This window comes from Thermobia domestica, chromosome 4, assembly GCF_964235325.1.
Source record: "Thermobia domestica chromosome 4, izTheDome1.hap1.1, whole genome shotgun sequence".
NCBI classification, from domain to species: Eukaryota; Metazoa; Arthropoda; class Insecta; order Zygentoma; family Lepismatidae; genus Thermobia; species Thermobia domestica.
Window position 1 is genome coordinate 321,112,472 of NC_137457.1, and position 23,208 is coordinate 321,135,679.

Sequence of the window (23,208 nt, forward strand, 5' to 3'; positions counted from 1 at the left end):
ACACGCTGCCGTGTCGCGACAAAACGCTGTAACTTGAGTTACATTGTTTTGTCGCTATAAACATTTTTGAATTTGCCGCCACCGATATTTATGTTCACCAGGCCCAGCATTGAGCTGAGTCAAATACTTTTGAAAATATACCAAAGAGAATTTCAATGTAAGTAGGAAATTAGCCGGTCTGTAGCGACTTTACGGCTCTTTTTCTCAAAATTGCTCCGCCAAAGTTACAGCGTTTTGTCGCGACAGGGCAGCACGGTCAACTGGCCTCAATCTTGTGAATACTCTGAACAGCCGGGTGCTTCGAAAGAGGATAACCTGTGCTGTAGTTCCAATGGACCTTCACATGTTAAAGACAATTCAAAGAAGTTTTATGAAGCCCGAGAATTAAATCTTTGAGTGTAACATGCCACGATTACGCTCTTTAGGCTAAGGAAGACGATGAAGAAAACATGTGAATGATGATGGAATGAGAAAGTGGGAGGAAACGGGAGTACCACCCAAAAAACCCACGTGCATAATGTGCTCCACCACAAACTTACTTGGCCACGGATACAACCAAGGACCCCACGCACCAGAGGTAGGCGCTCTTCCACAGCCACTGTACCCTCTATATTTTATTTAAAGACAAGCTCAATATATATCCAGGAAATAATTCGTGTAATTTTTATTTATTTATTCATTGTTGAGAACATTTAATTTTACTCTCCAGAACCATGTTCTCAATAATGAAACACTCTCTCTCAACAAATAGAAAAACCAACTGAACGGATGAATCTCTGCTTATTGATTCAATTTGTTCTGGGGCAAAATCTGGAAATTAATTTCATCCTTTCGACTGAATTGTGACAAATGTTATCGCTCCCTACCAAAATACATTTAAACGATAGGGGAAAGACGGTGACATCTATTACTGATTAGCGCTCCCTTAAAGCCAGGGGCGGATCCAGGGGGAGGCGATCGGGGCGATCACTACATCCAGATGAGGAAACTTTCTTGTTTTATATATAAATAGAATCCATCCCAGACATTGGAGCTTAAGAGTAGCTTTAAGTAGCAGTATTACAACCTCCCCCCCAGAAGTCCGTCCTGGATCCGCCCCTGCTTAAAGCTCACCTTAAGGAAGTTTGTTCAGAATTATGGTGGACACTGATTGACTGACGTGTACTTAAGTCACTGAGTTAACACAATATGGCCTCTTTTCTGGACTTATTCATGCAATTCCACAAGAGTTATGGCACAATTCATGTGGTCTAATTGTTGGATACCAAACTTTAAAGTAAGAATATACGGCTGGTCTGGGGAAGACTGGGTATCGTCGAAGATAACACACCAGGATGGTAAGACGAACACCTTGATGCTGTCGCCGTGATCCACCTATTAGATCGGTTCCTATGCCACACATTTTTGCTGGTTTTACTACAGTATACACAACAGACATGTACCACATAGTGATCATGATCGAGCAGTATATCGCGGGACAATTTTTTGTCGATTCTTAAACTCAGAAAAGGGCGTGAAAACGTGATAGGTATGTAAATTCATTCGTAATATAAAATGACTACTTTCAGGTTCTGAAGAGGAAATACTAATCTTTTTTTTTTTTTTTTTTTAACATTATCTAGCTTACATGAAAATTGTTTTAAAAGTTAAGTATGGGGGAAATTTCTACTCCATCCCTATATAAGTCAGCGCATCAGTCCCAACACCGTTATTAGCTCGCGGCGTACACCAGACCATTACTTTTTGTGTTCTGTATACCCACAGGTGCATCTGACATGCCTGGGACTAGGCATCAGCACATGCACATTGCCGTCCAGGTAGTACCTCCTGTGTTGTGCCAGTTCACACCTTGTGGTGTGGCCTGGTAACCTTCAGGGGGTAATAGGTGACAGGAGCTGTGTGGGAACACGCATGACTCTCGCATATCCTGTGCCAAGAGCTGGCAACGTTAATTAATTGTCAGTGCATATCAATAACAACCTACCAGCGGAGGTGAGACTTCGGCTATCTTTCAAAATGGGCAACTAGGCCGTGCCCTTAGGTCCGGGAGAAAAGGCTACGTGATACCTCAATACGTATGAAAGAGCAGGTAGTTAGTGTGTCCGGGCGGCCAATGCAACGCTCTACCAGGAGGATGATGTAGGTACTTCCCTCAAAGAGCGTGTCGTGCGTGCTCTTGGGTCCAGGATGGAATACCTAGTATCCTAACGCACACTCGTACCTCAGGAGCGCTGAGGTAGTGTTGCTGCAAACTGATTGTCACCAACTAGATGCAGTATTCACAGCCGCCGCTCTCAAATGCCCATCGTCTTTCAAGGGAGACAAGTCTACATCAGCAATTGGGTCTGGTATTGTACGACGTACCTCTACCGTAATTAGAGGAAGTCCCGTATTGTTTGGACGGGCTTACTAGGGGAGACACGGCACCCAAATGATAATGTCTGCCTTGAGTAGACGGTCTACATCAGTCATTGGCTCTGGTCATGTACGGTGTACCTATACTGTAATTAGGGGAAGTCGCGTATTGCTTGGACGATCCTACCGGAAGGGGAGTGTCGGATTCCTGCCTGCGGGGAGACTGGACGGAGGTGGGGAGATGCCTATCCCAGGAATCTGGGCAACGGTTCTGAACCCGCGGAAGTGAAGAAACTCTGTAGGATATGGGCCGGCACCAAACTCAAATGGTGACGGTGACTTAACACGTACCATTCGATCCGGGATGAGATACGAGAATATTTCGACGTGTGTGTGATACTCCTACACGCGAAGACGGTTGCCAGTTTAGATGTAGGCAGGGTCAGGATTGAACAAGCCCCCTCGGGCATGCCTGGGGCTTCCGGATTGGGTTGGATTCTGTTGGGCTTGGTCACACCGTGGGATTCGGTGCCTCATAGGAGAATACCCTAGGAATCTGGGTAACAGTAAGCATGGGGGGAGGTGAGCTTGGCTTTGAAACGCTCAGGCACCATACCTGCAGAGTGTGGGAGGACTGGCTTCCGTTCTGCCGCGCAGTGGGCGTATCCCACTCCCTTAGAGAATAGGGGTTACACACTAAAGCGTCAAGGTTAGGGAAATCTTGACGGTGAACTCCGTGCACGAGGACAAATGTCCAGATTGAGGAAATACGGGCCGAGTGCTTCAGTTAGCGGAACCAGTCCATCAAAGAGGCCGAGCGGCCGCAGCACGTCCTCCCAGCATGCGATTAAGCGTGGAGGTAGATTACTAGCTCTAAATCGTGTCGTCCAGGTGGTAAGAGATTGTTGACTAAGCATCTGCTCATTCATTCTTACTCCGGACGCAACATGGTTACTCAACAATGAAGGTGCCGCTACAGAAAAACAGACTGTGAGACGCTATCTTTACTTCGTCTTGATCAAAATTGTCTGCAACACTGGCTGCCACATCACGAATGCGATCTGTCGATTATCCTATCTGCTAATTGTCCTTCCACAAAAACGCGAACACCTGCTTTGTCCGATAGATATTTGTCACCTGCATTCTCCTTTAAATATCTGATGGATGGGTACCTTCGGCGTACCGTGGTCACACCCAATAACGGGGGCTCCATTATTGTCAGACAATATTATGATGCGTCCAAGAGAAGAAAGTCAAAGCGCTTAGTCAACAATCTCTCGCCACATGCACGATGATGCGCATGGGCTGATGCCCACGCCACAGGAATGTCACATATACATCTGAGTATACATAACTCACAAAGCAACTGTTTTATGTAACACTGGGATACTTTCAAATGTGCTTTTTCATTTCAACGCCCTTATATTTATATTAATTTCAATTAGATAATTTCTGTTCACGAAAAGCGTTACAGAAAGGATTAAGTTCGTTATCAGTGGGTCTGTATGTGGCGTTCATGCTTAAATAAGAGCGTGGTCTCATCAGGGGCGTCATTTGGGGGCAGGAGGAGGCAATTGCCCCCCCAATAGATTGAGGAATACATATACTTTAATCGATTCTCTACTAATATACTAGTGCAAAACGTGAAAGCCTTATGTCGGTAGTGCTCTTTCCCCTCCCCCCCCCCCTCAAGCGAAGTCTGAAATGACGCTCCTGGGTCTCAGGTTGGAAACTGGTGGATTAGACGTGTGGTTAATTGTGGTTCAAATGCCATTTTAAGAAGTATGTTCCCTCCTCTTCTTCGTATAGCCTCGAATAACAATTGTACTCTGATGCCAAGAAATAAAGAAAAAAACCTCTGGCGAAACTTTACACTCAGCTACCAACAATACTACTTCAAAGCAAGTAAAACGCTCTTCGAATGAGCAGATGGGTGTCTATCCTGCATCCGTCTGTTGAGAAGGATGAATGACGTATTCACTAATAGCACCACTAAATATGAAGCAGGTCATACATATAGAGATAGTTGTGTGAGTGAGAGTATCTCCCCCCTCCCCCCAAAAAAAAACTTCTCCACGTGATTTGGAACACGTGTCGTTGATTCTCGGATGAACAGAGGCGCGTGGAGCAAAGTGATGGCAGCACCCACGTTCATTACGAGAATCAAAACATGTCCTCAGAAAAAAGTTCCCCCATTCCCCATCTCCCCTTACTCTAGTAGTCATATAGTCGCAAACATTCTGATACATATGTATGCTGAAGTTTTTTTTTTTTTTCCTCCCTAAATTCAAGCATGGAACATTCAGAAATACTCGCCGAAAACGAGAAAATTTCTTTCATATTATAAATAACCTAACTAAACTAAGCTATTATTGTTAACAAGGGGCATGAGTGAATACAGCTACAAGGAAAAAATCGTCAATACTTCAATGTCAACGACATATTATTTTATGCAGCTCTGCAGATGAAAGCTTCATGGGGAGGGCCGGCCTTAGAAAATGCGGGGCTCAATTAAAAAAAAAATAGTCAGTCCTAGGTTCCCAGTCAACTTTCCCCACAGGCTGTAGAATCATGTACCTTAGGGGACCCCCCCCCAAAAAAAAACTGACTTTTGTTCTTTAAAAAGAAATAAGTTTTACAAAAGACTTGCAGTCTCCATGAGATACAACTCTCCAGTCTTGTTTCTCACTGTTTGAAGCATCTCTGGAACTCTTCAACTTTGATATCGTGCAGTGCCCTCTGCTAAGTTCTTTTTACACCCTCCCCATCATCAAACGCTCCCTTTTAGATTCTTTTTCATTCTTATGAATAGAAAAAGTCTCTCACGGGGCTAGGCCTGGCAAATACGGAGGGTAAGGAACAATAGCCTACTCGTGAGAGCCCAAATATCCAGATCCTATGAGAGAACGCAAGGAACAAATTTAGCGGTAACGTATATCTTTTGCAAATTCTCATTGAAAACCCGCTGGCACGGGCTCCAACTCACTCCTGTCTGTTCTGAAATTTCGTCGATCGTGAAACAATGATCGTCGTTGATTTTTTCAATGTTTTCGACGTTTTTAGATGATGAAGAGCGCCTAGAACAAGCATGATCTACAACATTGATTTAATCATGTTTAAACCGCTCAAACCACTCGAACACTTGTGTGCGGTCATAGCATCCTTCTTGAAAGCCTGTTAAGGCATTTAGTAAGCTTCCGTTACAAGCAAGAAGCAAAGTTTCTAACATAGTTTTTGTTCCTTTAAATATCTCACACCGATTTCGCAAACGTCAAACGAGAGCAGTTGAGGAAAACAACACTATAATCAAACATCAACCTCCTACGCAGACGCCGCTTGCGCAACGGATTTGAGAAGGTCTCTGCTAGACCTACCTAGCGGAAGAACTATCTACAACGCCAAGGAACGACCGTGCGCTTTCATTCCGGTTTTTTTGGTCCGCCCGCGTATATACACTGCATGGCACTATACTCTATAATTTCATTATAGACTGTATTAATACTGATATACATAAGCCTACAGCTAGTGAAATGTCCGTCATTTTCCTGATAGCAGGTGCGAATCCTTCGCACCAGATTGTTTCGTGGCATTCTTCATAGAACATCAGAGTTAATGGAATTCGTTTCTGCAGTAAATGCTCTCTGTAGGTCTTGTAAAGTACGAGGGTTTTCTAGATGTGCACGTCCTTTCAAAAAGTTCCCAGATAAAGAAATATGGCGAAGACAGGGAAACGAGGGGACCACAGACTTTTTGAGATCAAACAGGTCTTCCAAAAATGGCATGGTGTTGTTGGTACGTTGCTCCGTCTTGTTGTAGATAAGAGCTACGTTCATTAAACTGGAGAAGAGCTACTAATTGCATAATCCCTTTGATATCTTTTGTACACTGTTGTACGAAATTCGTGTCTCCGAAGATAACCTACGTAAACTTTTCCTAGTAGACTGTTCAAGTGATGCACGAACCCCGTCCTTTCTTTCTGATGTCAGCAACACTCTCGGAAGCGACTCATGATTCGTGTTATTGTTTTAGTTCTTTGGCACAGGTACACTCATGTCCAAAATTATTGTCGCATGTCTATAAATATGTTGTTCTAGGAACATAATTTGATAACGAATTTGCCCGGTGTTTCTTATAATGTTAGTATGTGTATAATCAGCAAAGACATGTATGTGGCAAATTTCATATGAAAAGAGCAGTAAATAAGAACAATAAAAAGAAAAGAAAATTTTCTTGTCCATTTGGCAACATTTTATTTTACTCATTATAATTTTCGTATTTATAATTCTTTTCCTATGAAATTTACCACAAATATACATTTCCTGATTATACACATAGTATCAGTATTAAAAGTACCCTGCAAAATCATTATCAAATTATATTCTTACAAGAAGACAGTTACAGATATGCGACAATACTTTTGGACATGACTGTACACCTGGAAATCTAACACGAAATTGTTCTTTAATCTAACCATATGGCTTGCTTCCGAGGTACACTTCGACAAAATAGAATCAAGCACGGAAAGAGGTGGTAGTCGATCGGCGCCAAATCGCGGCTGTATGGTGGGTGATCGAACACCTCCCATCCAAAACCATCCAAGAGCTCTCGGGTGTGGGCGTGCCTCACTCAGCCTTCATTCATTATTCCATGTCCGTCCATTTTACACAGTTGGCGATGGAGTTCAATTAGCATTTTTTTGTTTTTTGCCAACAAAAACCTAAGCACAGAACGCACCTCACAAGAGGCGGGATTTTCTATTGCAGCGCACGTTGTAACACGTCACAGAAAACAGAGTAAGAGCGTCACAGTCTTCTTGCTACCACAGCTGGATACGTACTGAGTGTGGCAACGTTCTGACATCAAGATAGCGACTCTAGCCGCAATAGGCCAAAATGTCGGATACATTCTGGACAGCCCTCGTATGTGCCTTTGTATGTATACCTCTAGTCATCGGTTTCTACGATATTATTTATGTGCCTGCGGGAAACTTCTGAGATTGAAACAATAGTGTTGTTAAAAATCGAATAAAGAATAATTCCTCGAATATCGAAAATGAACATTCGGGTATTCCAATGATTATAACAGCACTAATTCAGACTCCTTTATTACAATATTATTATAAAGTTGAAGTTCAGATTGCGTGAGGTCTATACAATATGGCCACCTCAATCCCAGAGTGATGTCTCAGCATTTATAATGAAATGACAGGAAGATGAAATTTGGAACAATGCCTCCTCACATGTGGCTATGTTTGTATATCCTGTATTCCACAGCATCTTGGGCCGTCTACTTTCTAGTGGCTACATACTTTGTGAACCACGAGCCAACTTTCTGTAGTCTTTCTATACTTTTTTTCTTCACTTCTCCCGCGTTACAATTTTAGCTCCACACATATTGCCTCCCCTCTAACCCATCTTATTTCTCTCTCGCACACACACACACACACACACACACACACTAACAAATACAAACAGTTCTCATTTCTTTCAATGTTAAGAACTCCCTCTCTCCAGCCCACTTTGCTTAACCCCTTAACATGTGGCGTCTGAGTTCCCAAAATATTGACACAACACTCATGCCAAACAAGAACGCGACAACAGTCTTGACTTGACTGGCTGCTTTCTTCACATCCAAAACCTTCTGCTTCTGGCTTCACGTTTATCTACTTTTATAGGATTATTCAGTCTCTTCATGGTACAGGGTGCTCAAAAAGTGACACCCTTCCTCATCTTTTAAGTTCGCGAAAAGGAGGTACAGTGAAACCTCTACTAACGGACACCTCTATAAAGCGGACACCTCCCTTAACGGACATATTTTGTATTCCCCAAACACTGGAATAGGAAAAAGCATACTGACAAACCTCTCTAAAGCGGACACTCTGTAGTACGGACACGGACAGTCTTTTCTGTCTTTTATAGGTATCATTTACCTCCATATTACGGACACTTTCTCTAGAAATAAGTTGAAAAGTAGTAAAAATACATTTTTAGTAATTCATACATGTATCACCAAGGAAGCATTGTGACAACATTTTCGCCCTCAACTGTCTGCTCAGCAACCTAGATGAGGCGTCTCTGTTTAACAACACTCTTATGTCCTTTGCTTGCATCCCACTCCCACCCAAGCTGTTTTAGACACAAAAGTGATTGACAGTTGCCCGCCGTTAGGGATGACACATTATGCTACTGTCCCGTTGGAGTCTCTAACCTACCAGAAGACAAGTTTAGTACTTTTTGCCCTCAGGTATGTATATTGTGTTAAAAAGAACACTTCAGGACTCCAATTACCCCACAAATTAAAGCGCCATACTGAAAAAGAAGGAAGTACTGATAAGTGTAAAGTGCAGAGAACTATAATATGTTATTTCCATGTTGTGCCTCGAACATAGAGTATTGGATGACAGAGAATAATGCATGTAATATTCGTAAATACGTGATTCATGCAAAAATATTTTTTTTAATTGTATATTATCTTGCTCACTAATTTACATAAAAAATACTGAAACCTCTTGAAGGCGGACACCTCTCTATAGCGGACAATTTTTGATTCCCCGCGGCTGTCCGCTTTAGAGAGGTTTCACTGTACATGAAACAGGGCTTTGTAATCTGAAGGTTCAACACTCGAAACATACCATCCTGAGTTTTCTGTCCACATAGAATGCTGAGTCATATCAATAAAAATAGATCCTGTCCAATTTGCTTCGAAATGGCCTATTCTACTTCCTTTCTTTCTTAAACACGACTAGTACCAGGGGGGTAAGAGGGGTCAGTTGCCCCCACTTTTTTGAAGCGACCCCTTAATGTATATTGTTTCATTTGGATTTTTTTTTTGTATGTATTACTGATTCATAGAAAAAACTGTGCCATATAATATTTGCCGTTGCTTGAGTACGTATTGGTTATTTGTCTTTCCGTAGTTAAGAAAGCTACAGGAATTGCTACATTTTAATTGCAATTCAATGCAATTGCGTATTTCTTTAAATGCCGCAGCATAAGCTTGTAGTATTTATAGTATTTATTGTCTTTCATTTTCTAAGAGTAATATGATACATTTAATAGCAGGTGTGGAATTAAAAACATAAGTTGTTCATTAATTCCCAGTTTCAATATAACTTCTACAAAACAAGTCTCATTATTCATTATTATGATTAATATTATCTTTTCTATTTATTTATTTTGCAAATATGTTATTAAATAATTTGATCACAATTTTCCTGACAAAATTTTAAGATGTTCATGAGTAAGGAATCAAATCTCTCCTTACACTTTCGTCGCTTAAGAGCACAAAGGGCTAGTACCTACTTGCGTTCCTCTTGTCAATTTACTTAATAAAATATCAAAAACCATATACGGTGTTTTAACTGAAAAAAAGTATCCTATTAATTATACAACCTTTCGCCAAACAAAATGTTAGAAACAACCAGGAAAATTAACACTGATATATAAATATTCAGAACATGTCTTGATCCCCTCCTCCACTTTTAACGTCCAATCGCCGCCACTGATTAGTACCATAGAAACTTTGGTCCTTTAGAAGCCCAGTTATTAGCTCAAATGTCGTGGCTAAAATTTCGACCAAACTTTTTGCGGTGTTTTTGCAAACACCCTGTACTCCACGACAAAGTTCTCCCTTGTATAACCTACGAGAATTTGTTTAAATCAATTGTTATGTGCATATCACCCAGATTTATTCTCAAACTTCTTCACTTACGAATCCAGTGGAACAACTTTATTTCTTAAAACTCTAGAGAAGACGATAGGTTTCAGAAATAGATGTCTGTCGCATTCTGCTCCAGACACCCTTCCCAACCAACTACGAGACGATAAGATTATTCTTTTTTTTCTCTCTCTCTTTTCCCCTTTAAAACAACTTCTCTGTTTCCCGGTGAACCATCAGTCTGATATTAATGTTACCAAACCCTCTTAGAGTCTTAGTTCTGATATGACTCCTTATTCTATATTTAGCGCTGACTTCATACTTTCGCAGCTGCTAGATTGACCCTTGAACCGATTATTAGTAAGGGACTTGTGTCACCCTTTCCTTGTATAATGTTGTGTAATTTTAACTGGTTTTAGTTGGAACCCATATCTGTATTTTTTTTTTCTTTTTTGTGAAGGTGTGTGCGTTCTGGAAACTCTATACGATATCAGAAATGTCGCGCGCCTATCATAAGTAGTATGATATCACCTCTAGCCAATCAGAATTCACCAAGTGTTCCGAACCATTACATCATTTACATCCAACCAGATTCTAAAGAATTTTTTCTAAACGATTGCACAATCTGTAGTAACATTGAGTCATCCTAGATTGACACATAAAACCTCGAGGATGATCTTTCGGTTGTTCAATTACCGCCGAACATCCGAAGAGCACATAGTCCGTGCTTCTCTCTCTCCCCTCATGGGGGGGGGCCGTCCTCTGCACTCTTTGTAGAGAGAAAGAGAGAGCCTCTCATTACTTTAGTGGTAACTTAATATATGTTACCTAGTGCCGTATAGTGAAGTTCATATCTAGGAAGTTATAAAAAGCCAAACTGTGCTGCGTCTATTATCAGGCGTGCTGACCGTTTCCACGCCAACCTCTTGGCATTGATATTGTGTATTGTGAGTAAGTACTGTTTCTTTCTTAGCTCTCCAGAGAGCCATTTACCCTTACTCAAGACTTAAATTCTTCCATAGACTAAATTAATTACTTCGCCCTAATTTCGTTGAACTGTTTCCTGGACGTCGTCACACCTGTGTGTACAAATTGTGGATATGTAGAAACCTGTAACTGAATCTTGCTTAGTAAATTATAGTGATCCCATTTAATGTTTGATATTATGGTCTGTAAATAAACTGAACTCTTTCATAATAAATAACTCGCAACATAATCATACTGCTTCCATATTATTATTACTATAACAGACCATATAAAATCCTCTATCTCTCTTATCTATTGAGAGACGCCTCCGCTAAGATCACGCACTGCGATTAAGTGGTAAGACACCTTACAGTGGATCGTCGTGAGAATAAATCTACTGATATTCTAGATCCTAGTTCTGTCTGTTCCTGGGGACCTCCGTACCCCTTTTAAGGGACTACCAATGAGCCTGGTAAGTCAAGATCCTGTCCCGATAGAGATGCCAGATGCCGACCTCCTCTCTGAACCATCCACAGGTAAGAGTAACACCTTTTCAGCCAATCCGCTCGGGCTATCAACTACCGCTACTAGTTTGCCAACTCCAAGAGATTAATGTGGTGAAGGAGTTAATTGCGTCATCTGTGATTAAAATGTGTAATTTGATTTGCAGTAGTGTTGTGTGTCGCCAGTGCATAGTGTAAGAGGGCTTTGGTAGGAAAGTGCCTCTTAGTGTAAATCATGTGTTCCTTACTCGTTTGTTCATCTCAACGAACCGACTTCCTATCCTTGCGGCTTTTCAATATGTTCTTTGTAATGTAGTAATTCATTTAACCAAGGGGAGTCGCTTCCTCAATCGGCTTAATATTTAGTATATAAATGGATATTCTTAAGCCCCAGTAAATCACTTGATAGAATTAAAACGATCCTTGGTTCTAATCGTTTGGTCGTTCAACTAACCTAACTGCTGTAACTGCCCATTTGCTTGAACCCTGTCAATACTAACGAGGCGCACTTTTACTTTGTTGTTTAGTCCGCCCCTCGTGATGTCATCATTTATAGCGGGATGTGTTTGACCTCCCTCTCTCTTTTGATTTATAGATTTAGAAGTGTTTCTATTAGTCACTTGCGTGGCCATACCTAAATTATAGATATTATTATGTATTTCTTTAACTAATAATGTATCTGAGTAGCCATCACGGCGGACAGTTTAACACTAAATATCTTTCTGTAAAATTGCAATATAACCCCTGCCGGGTTAAGGAGTTATTGCGCCTCCCTCTCTCTGTTTGATGTACTAATCTGTAAGTGATTCTTTTAGCCACTTGTGTGGCCAGACGATAATTATAGATATTCTTCTATGTATTTCATCAACTATTAAGATGTCTAAGTGAACATCCCGACGGACAGTTAAGTACTAAGTATCTCTCGGTGATATTGTAATATAACCTCTGTCGGGTTATTGAATTATTGTGCCACTCTTGGCTTGAACGACCCTTCTCGTACTGAGACCGTCGTCTCAGACTTAATATCATAAATCACACCACTCCCTGTCCAGACCACTGCTATCGGTGTGATCAGAGAATTATTATTTATTCGTATCAATTGAGTTTATTACTTTGATACTGTCTCAAGAACCTCGTAATATTTTGTAATATTGAGGAAGCGACTGTTTGACGAGCCTTTTGCCTTTCACGCAAGGACGGGTGTAACCTTATCAAGATCAGATTGTTATTAGAAAAATCCTACCGGTGGTTCCGCTTGAGCTCGAACCCCTGACGGGTTCTTGCGGCGCTACATAAATGGTTTAGCAGCAGTGAGATTCGATTATTAGCTCGTCATCTAAAAATGTGTTAATTGGTATTGTTTTATATCATCTTATGTTGCGTTTGTAAATGACAAAGCAGGAGTTATTTATATTATTAGTTTCATTGTGTTATATTGTTTGCTTAGGGTCACATCTATATTCTAGATGAGTAACGTATAATTTAATGTTTAAATTGTGTTAATTGAAATGTCAGGTTTCCTATTAAGTTGCTTGAAATTTAAAGCTAAAAGTAAACATTTTGTGTTAATGTGTTGCGTTGGGCAAGTGCCCCCTTCTACCCTGAAAGTTTAGCTATCATTTTGCTTGTTCTAGAGAAGTCAATGAGGGAAGGAAAAAGAAACAGTCCATATATCAAAAGAATAGTTCGTTCCTTTTTCTTCAACACAGAGAGAAAACATCTGTTCTCTGTTAGTTTCCCCAGCTGGGCAAAACAAAAATATATATATATTTTGTGAAAAGAAAAAGTGAGAAAAAGGAAATGTGTTGGTTAGCATTCCTCGGTTGTGTACTGCCTTAGTATTCAAAAAAAAACTGTAGGGAAAAATATCAACACAATACCTTGAGAAGGTTTATGGCGCCAAAATACGGAACAGATCCTTTCTTCTCCACCTATCGAGATGAAAGCTATTCCGTTCCGTATTCAAAGCTTCTCAACGTATTCTGAGTTCGATTCTTGCAATGGATTTTCGCGAGATTCATTTCAAGAATCATCAGTCGTAAGGCTGGTGTAGGAACTCCAAGTATTCAAATTCTGCTTGTGTAATTAATGAACAAGTCAGTAAAAACAAACATCATTGAAATTTTGAAATTTATTTTGAAATTTTCATTCTGTGAGTCCTTATACTCACGCGTTGTAGTTCTTTGATTGTGGGTAAATTCTTGATCTTTCCCCGGCTGGCTTCTCAGCGTTAATGGTAAATTAAATATTATGTTAGTTGCTAAAGAGATTCCTTACACGAACTATATGAACTAACGCCTTAATATGTTTCGTTACTCAGTAAAAAGTTCATTATTGTGATTTTGAAGTTTTCAAATTATCTTAAATTTTCTTGGAGGCCAATTTAATTTTATTGTTTATGAATGGACGTGCTTTTGTTAATTATGAGAGGATTAAGTATACCAAGATTGAAAGTTTAAAAGGGCAATAAATTCAGTCTAGTAATTTGTTTTAAGTAGAGACCATTCTTAATAAGTTGTTGTAATATTAAGCCTAACTCGTTATTTTATTATTTTAAGTCGTGTTTGAATAAAGACAACACTAATGTGGGACACCCCTGAAGTATAGTACCCTGTATTCTAAGACCGCGAAGTCCCTTGTATTTTGATTGAATGATAAGAGCGTAAAGTATTAGGATATGCGTTATTGCTTTTGAAGTCCATGGCATCAAAGTTTTGTAATTTTAATAAAGCTCTTGTAAATTTTAATTGCCAGTGTAAGGCTGTTTTATTAAGGAAGAAATACGTGAATTTAATGTAGTAGAAAGGCTAATCCTAACAATTCCGTTTGTGCTTAGCTATTGTTATTAATTAAGGAGACGTTTAAATAATTTATTAGTAGACATTTTTAGTCAATGAATCTTTTCTTATTCATTATGTCAGAAGTTGCATTATCTATAAATTTATTACTTTCCGGTCACGACAAATTCGACCGTAGTCATTGTGTTAATAATTTCATTTGTTCAGGACGTAAAACCGTGCTCTGTAGTATTGTTATTAATTTTGCTATTCCTTGCCGAGTGCTAATGCCTCGAGTTGTGTAATTATTTTGTAAATTTTAGCGAGCTATCTAATTTTGGAACGTGTCGTTGGGAGACACCCTGTCGGAAAATATTGAGACGGTGACCATACCTCTCCCTTGTTCCAGTAATAATTCATGGAGTATAGATTAGGTTAGGATGTGTCAATTCCCTTTCCTAAAAGGAGTACCAATTCCATCAAACGTGATAATTAACTATAATTATCAGCCCCAAAGCGTACATTGGTCGTCCAGAGAATTGCCGCCTGTTTCTATCGCTTGTATTAGCTGAGAACCGCGCAATCTCTGATGATTATACTCCGTTGAATCGATCTTATTGTACCAATTCCATCAAACGTGATAATTAACTATAATTATCAGCCCCAAAGCGTAAATTGGTCGTTTCAGAGAATTGCCGCTTGTTTCTATCGCTTGTATTAGCTGAGAATCGCGCAATCTCTGATGTGGATCCTCTGTTATATCGACCTTATTGTATAATGGTGCGTCCGCGTAATTGTAAGGATGTTAAGCCGGATCTTTGAGAAGGCTTACCCCCTTAAAGGTACGGGACCCTCCTATTACATCCCAGGTCGACATGGACCCCCTAGGTCCCGAAGCTGTTTATTATCGTTCTGTTTACTAACGAACGACCAGAGAATGTTTGGTTCTTTCGGAAGGAAGCCCAGTGTTTCGTTCGAAAGACACCCTATGGTGTTAAAGTTTTAACTATGTGCTTTTCGAGATGGTAATGATATGTTTGGAAGCTAATGTTGTATTTTAATGGTCATAAATGTTCTTGCTCGCGAGTGCCTAATCTAATCAAAGGTGCGTTTGTGTAAGACCTAATCCTTTTGAGCATTCTTGCTCCCTAATGAGTCCAGACACGAGTCCTTAAAAATCTAAGGTTGTCCGAAGAGATAATTAAATTCGCTTGTTCAATGTGTCAAGTATTGTTATGTTTTCTAGCTTCCGAGTAAATTAGTGATGTTATAATATCATGAGTAAAAGAAATGTTTTTGCAAGTCCAGGAATCGAGTTATTTTCTAGAATGAAATCCTTATCGGGCCTAAATGTCAGATACAGCCGCCCTGTTTAGAAAATAAGTGCATTGTTGATCATTTTGTAATTGTGTAATTGCATATAAACTCTTTCTTGTCTCCTATTTGAAATGATAAATCGTTCTTTTGTGCATCTAGATATCCCAAAAGGTCTCTAAAATGTAAATACGCGGTTAAATTCCTCAAAGTTAAAGTTATGAATAAATGCGAAGTAAATGTAAGTCCCAGGGTCATATGAGTTAATATTAGAAGATAGACTAAAAGTAATCCTTATTATACCTCTCTTGCCTCCTGCCGTCCGAGTGCCAACTTAATTTGTATCTAAGAGTCGACATCATGTCTCCTGTAAGGAATTCTCGTTGAATTGTATTAATTGTTCTTAAATGTATTTAAGTAATTATAGTCTATTCCCGTTCGATTGTAATTTCTATAAGGTTGTGGCACATTCTATTTTTATCATTTGGATATATTGACTATTGTATTTACTAGGAATAGACTTGTTAAGCTGTAATTGTAATAATATTCTAACGTGAATATACATTCTAATAATTATGATAATGGCATTTGATATATTATGCGTTATAATGTATATGATAATTGTATTTTGATATCTTCTATATGATATAATTAATATGAATTTTTGGTGAATATCCAGGTTGAAATTAAGATCTACCAATTGAATGGTATCAATATTTTACTGTAAAAGGTAGTTGTTATCATAGTAAGGCAACAAGATAGTTGCCTGAAGTTATATTTAAATTTATTCACTTCTAAACGTCAGTACTTCAGTTATATTGGTTCCTTTGTTAATAGAATGACGTAAAAGCGAAGTACCTCCGTGCGAATAGTACAATTAAATATATGTTGATTTAAAGTTCTATATTGTAACTCTACCTCTCTTATCGATTAATTATTTGTAGCAGTTCATTCTATAAATTGAGATGATTTACTTGATTGATTTAATTAAGCGTTCGTTCAACTGCGTGACAATAGTCACTAAACAATAATATTGAACCACGCATTAATTGGCATATTGCTAAATGAAAATGTTGAAAGTTTAGAGAATAATTGATCTTGTATATTGGTCGTTTGCGTCATATTGTAATTTAGGTATTTTTTAGACGTAACTGTAGAATTGCCATCTAGTTTATGAACACCCTGTATTGAGTCGTGTTCCATATAAATGTTATTTAAAAAGGGTTCATTTTGAAATATTCATACGCTGTCCCGTACTGAATCCTAATTGTTTAAGGGATGAATGTTATAAAGTATATATATGTTTTAGCTTATCCCTTTCGCGCTAAAAGAAATCCGCCTTTGTTTCATTCGAAAGCTTGCAGGAAAACATAGAAATTCTTCTTTTGGCCGTTCTCTGTTTAAAGAAAAAAACTAGACCCTTACCAGACAGGGCTGTAGTATACTTTCTTGTTCTTCACACCACCCTGACCTCAGCGTGGAGTGTAGTAGTAAAAAAAAAAGAAAACATCTGAGTGTCAATTCTCAACTACCCTTCGGTAGTGGATAACCTTCGACCTCAGGGAGTCCCAGTGACCTAATTTTGAGTAAAGACTAGAGGGACATAAAAAAAAAAAAACAAAACAAACTGGCTCCCTTTCTTATCGTATAATTAATGGTTTGTTTTGACAATCTTGGAGTCTGTGATAATGTGTAAATTTTAATTAAAGTATCCAAAAACAAAACGTAGAGAAAAGGAAAATTCACATATAATAATAATAATAACAAAAAAAAAATAATGAATTAAATCTTGAGATTCTGTGTAGTGTTTATAATCTCTAGACTTTTTAGGTAGTTGATTCTTGTACTTTTAATAATATAGAAGTCATTCAGATCTTTTGTTAAATTTAGTAATTCTATATATATATACGTAGTGTAATTTCGTTTAGGAAATGTTCAGTTCCTTGAATGTCTAGAGAGGTCAAGAATACAACTATCGTTAATGATTGTAAATTAGTAAAAAAAAAAAAAAAAAAGAAAATGCGTGTAAATATTTATTATCTATATATATAGTCCATATGTAGTTATAATTGATTTGTATAGCATAATTGCATGTTCCTTGGGTTTAATATCTTATTATATTAATTTAGTATGGGTCATCCATTTTCGTTACATACATGTATACCATTTGTATGTATAGGAACTCGTATCATAATAATAACAACTATAAAAACTGTGTAAAAAAAAAAACTATTTTTATATGTGTACTGTACATAATTGAGGTCATTTGTGTCATCCCTCGCCATAGTGTTTTAATAGGTATAATGTAGTTATATGAAATCGTGTTGTATTGGCCTTGTTATTCTTTGCATATCTTTATAGACAAAGGTTAGTTTGTAAATATGTAGGAAAAAAAAAATCGTACCAACTAGGGAATTCTTTGTATTATACGTATATAACCATTTGTAGAGTCATGTAGTAATTTCTCAAATTTGTGATTCACTCACAATCGAGATTTTATATCTAAATAATTGTTGTAGATAGTGAGTGTATATAATAATCGTACCCGATATTAATCTTGTAAAATTGCTATATTGATACTATATTATTGTAGCCATTTTAATATATATATATAATTGTCATTTGAGGTAGTTACTAATGATAAATTTTACTGTGTATGTGTTTTGTAATTAACTTCTTCACTTACGAATCCAGTGGAACAACTTTATTTCTTAAAACTCTAGAGAAGACGATAGGTTTCAGAAATAGATGTCTGTCGCATTCTGCTCCAGACACCCTTCCCAACCAACTACGAGACGATAAGATTATTCTTTTTTTTCTCTCTCTCTTTTCCCCTTTAAAACAACTTCTCTGTTTCCCGGTGAACCATCAGTCTGATATTAATGTTACCAAACCCTCTTAGAGTCTTAGTTCTGATATGACTCCTTATTCTATATTTAGCGCTGACTTCATACTTTCGCAGCTGCTAGATTGACCCTTGAACCGATTATTAGTAAGGGACTTGTGTCACCCTTTCCTTGTATAATGTTGTGTAATTTTAACTGGTTTTAGTTGGAACCCATATCTGTATTTTTTTTTTCTTTTTTGTGAAGGTGTGTGCGTTCTGGAAACTCTATACGATATCAGAAATGTCGCGCGCCTATCATAAGTAGTATGATATCACCTCTAGCCAATCAGAATTCACCAAGTGTTCCGAACCATTACATCATTTACATCCAACCAGATTCTAAAGAATTTTTTCTAAACGATTGCACAATCTGTAGTAACATTGAGTCATCCTAGATTGACACATAAAACCTCGAGGATGATCTTTCGGTTGTTCAATTACCGCCGAACATCCGAAGAGCACATAGTCCGTGCTTCTCTCTCTCCCCTCATGGGGGGGGGGGCCGTCCTCTGCACTCTTTGTAGAGAGAAAGAGAGAGCCTCTCATTACTTTAGTGGTAACTTAATATATGTTACCTAGTGCCGTATAGTGAAGTTCATATCTAGGAAGTTATAAAAAGCCAAACTGTGCTGCGTCTATTATCAGGCGTGCTGACCGTTTCCACGCCAACCTCTTGGCATTGATATTGTGTATTGTGAGTAAGTACTGTTTCTTTCTTAGCTCTCCAGAGAGCCATTTACCCTTACTCAAGACTTAAATTCTTCCATAGACTAAATTAATTACTTCGCCCTAATTTCGTTGAACTGTTTCCTGGACGTCGTCACACCTGTGTGTACAAATTGTGGATATGTAGAAACCTGTAACTGAATCTTGCTTAGTAAATTATAGTGATCCCATTTAATGTTTGATATTATGGTCTGTAAATAAACTGAACTCTTTCATAATAAATAACTCGCAACATAATCATACTGCTTCCATATTATTATTACTATAACAGACCATATAAAATCCTCTATCTCTCTTATCTATTGAGAGACGCCTCCGCTAAGATCACGCACTGCGATTAAGTGGTAAGACACCTTACAGTGGATCGTCGTGAGAATAAATCTACTGATATTCTAGATCCTAGTTCTGTCTGTTCCTGGGGACCTCCGTACCCCTTTTAAGGGACTACCAATGAGCCTGGTAAGTCAAGATCCTGTCCCGATAGAGATGCCAGATGCCGACCTCCTCTCTGAACCATCCACAGGTAAGAGTAACACCTTTTCAGCCAATCCGCTCGGGCTATCAACTACCGCTACTAGTTTGCCAACTCCAAGAGATTAATGTGGTGAAGGAGTTAATTGCGTCATCTGTGATTAAAATGTGTAATTTGATTTGCAGTAGTGTTGTGTGTCGCCAGTGCATAGTGTAAGAGGGCTTTGGTAGGAAAGTGCCTCTTAGTGTAAATCATGTGTTCCTTACTCGTTTGTTCATCTCAACGAACCGACTTCCTATCCTTGCGGCTTTTCAATATGTTCTTTGTAATGTAGTAATTCATTTAACCAAGGGGAGTCGCTTCCTCAATCGGCTTAATATTTAGTATATAAATGGATATTCTTAAGCCCCAGTAAATCACTTGATAGAATTAAAACGATCCTTGGTTCTAATCGTTTGGTCGTTCAACTAACCTAACTGCTGTAACTGCCCATTTGCTTGAACCCTGTCAATACTAACGAGGCGCACTTTTACTTTGTTGTTTAGTCCGCCCCTCGTGATGTCATCATTTATAGCGGGATGTGTTTGACCTCCCTCTCTCTTTTGATTTATAGATTTAGAAGTGTTTCTATTAGTCACTTGCGTGGCCATACCTAAATTATAGATATTATTATGTATTTCTTTAACTAATAATGTATCTGAGTAGCCATCACGGCGGACAGTTTAACACTAAATATCTTTCTGTAAAATTGCAATATAACCCCTGCCGGGTTAAGGAGTTATTGCGCCTCCCTCTCTCTGTTTGATGTACTAATCTGTAAGTGATTCTTTTAGCCACTTGTGTGGCCAGACGATAATTATAGATATTCTTCTATGTATTTCATCAACTATTAAGATGTCTAAGTGAACATCCCGACGGACAGTTAAGTACTAAGTATCTCTCGGTGATATTGTAATATAACCTCTGTCGGGTTATTGAATTATTGTGCCACTCTTGGCTTGAACGACCCTTCTCGTACTGAGACCGTCGTCTCAGACTTAATATCATAAATCACACCACTCCCTGTCCAGACCACTGCTATCGGTGTGATCAGAGAATTATTATTTATTCGTATCAATTGAGTTTATTACTTTGATACTGTCTCAAGAACCTCGTAATATTTTGTAATATTGAGGAAGCGACTGTTTGACGAGCCTTTTGCCTTTCACGCAAGGACGGGTGTAACCTTATCAAGATCAGATTGTTATTAGAAAAATCCTACCGGTGGTTCCGCTTGAGCTCGAACCCCTGACGGGTTCTTGCGGCGCTACACAAAATTATCATATTTGTTTCAATATTTAGTTCAGTAGGTGATATATTGCATGGCTGGCGAGCTGAAAATTTGTTGGGAGCAGCCTTCACATGTGTTTCTGCAGCTGTCTTCGTTCCTTCCGAACTTCTTTGCAGTTCTGCCTGACCAAGGTTAACCTCTAATCGTCGAGTTTAATTACTACTACAGCGTGCCCCACAAAAAAGCAGGAAATTAGGATTTTCTACAATAAGAGCAATTGTATGTGCAATAATGTGTGTTATGTGCAGTTGTATAGTTTTGTGCTGTCCCATTGTGTATATTACGTATGTGCACCCAGATGTTCCAAGACACAGTTATGGGTGATCACGAATGTACATGGTAACAAGACGGTGCGAAGACTCATACAGCAATCGATACTGTGACATGGATAAGTATTAATACTCCTGACTTCATCGAACCTAACGATTGGCCGTCTAAAAGTCCAGATCTCAACGTGATGGATTATTGCATTTGGGGTACACTGCTACAAAAGGTTCAATAACACAGGAGAGATATCACAAACATTGATGGCCTGAAAGCTGTACTGACAGATGCCTGGAACAACATTATACTTCAAACTATCCAGAATGCCAGCGGAAATTGGTTACAACGTCTACGTCACTGTGTGGAAGCAAAAGGGAATCATTTTGAGCACTTGCATTGATTATGTACAGTCAAGTGACAATGTCAGTAAAATATAAATGAAAATGTGTGTGTCCATCTCATATTACAGAATCTACAATAAATTTCCTGCTTTTTGTGGGGCACCCTGTATATATATATATATATATATATATATATATATATATATATATATATATATAAAAAGATAAACCATTTTGAAAACCTTTAAACTCAATTTTCTAGAGTTTGTTCCAAAGGTTATTTTCTATCTTTTAGACCTCTCTTGCTGGCCTCATTCGTAAAATACTGATTCTATGGTAGTAAGTAGAGAGCATTTTAGAAAGTGGTCTTTTTTTTTCTTTTTTAATGCATTGGCAAACAAACGATTATCTATATCAGTGATCGACAAACGTAAAGAGAGGCCTCATGTAAGTAGTTAGTAATTCTGTAAGTTTTTAAACTGCAAAATTAAACCTCTAATTGTTGTAAATAAAAATATAAATTTGCGTTAGTTATTTATTAAGTTTCTGTAACTCGGGCTTATTTGATTATCACACGGGCTCGGGCCGGAAGGCTAAAACATATTTTGGACTCGGATCAAATTTAACATTATAAATTCATGGGCCGGGCCGTGCAGACCTCTAAGCTATGTATTACAAGATGATTGCTTAGCCTGAACCAATCTGCACAATCGCAAATAGACGAAAATTATGTCTATTCTTAATCGGAACGTGCATGATACAGAAAATCATAATTATGCACTTTAATGAACACTATCTGGTTGAATACGGATACTACGCAATTTGATAAATCCCACCACAACTACAGATTTTCTAAGATTGCAGTTCTCCTATCGTGGCAAGAGCAGCGTCAGGAAATCCTTAACCCTTTTGGATTGATGGTAACGTTTGTTACCATAGCATAGTGTAGTCTTTGACCGCTTGTTTAGTTTATGTTTATTATTATTATTATTATTATTATTATTATTATTATTATTATTATTATTATTATTATTGGTCAAGTCAAGCATGTATCAGAGAACACGCTAGATGCATTTTGGTACAGGATGGTCAGTTTGGCGGCGCCAAATAGGAACGGAGGGGCGTGACAGGTTTTTCTTAAGGATAATTTCAAATACTTTTTTCGCCCTTAGTTTTCAAGACATCAGATACAGATTGTGTGCACCTTTGAGTATTTTCCAATTTTATGAGATCCCTACGTGAACCCGGGCCCGACGGGAACAAAATGTTACGAGAGGGTGATTTTTTTATTTAAAAAATTCGATTTATCCCGAATTTCCCGGTTCACGTTTATGATACGGACATGAGAGTGGTGCTGTTGGAAAGGGCGCATTATACTGAAGAAAGGTGTTTGAACCATGAATGTAAGCCAAATAGTAATGACGCTGGCCCTACGTGAACCCAGGCCAGGGTCAGAAAAGCACAATTTAAAAAAAAATAGAAAAAACTCCCGGCTCTATTCTGAAAAAAGAAAATCGGGGTATGAACAATGATCCTACGATAAATAGTAGGGAAGCATAGTAGCTGTTTGACTAAAAGTCTAAAATTTACCTTAAAAAGAGGAAATCCTAAAAAGGT

General features: G+C 38.4%; 1 protein-coding gene across 3 annotated transcripts in view; it reads right to left on the reverse strand.

Moving 5' to 3' along the window:
* Positions 1 to 23,208, reverse strand: part of LOC145684377 (transcriptional coactivator YAP1-like) — a 375,649-nt gene that overhangs the window by 117,632 nt on the left and 234,809 nt on the right. The window lies entirely within an intron of this gene.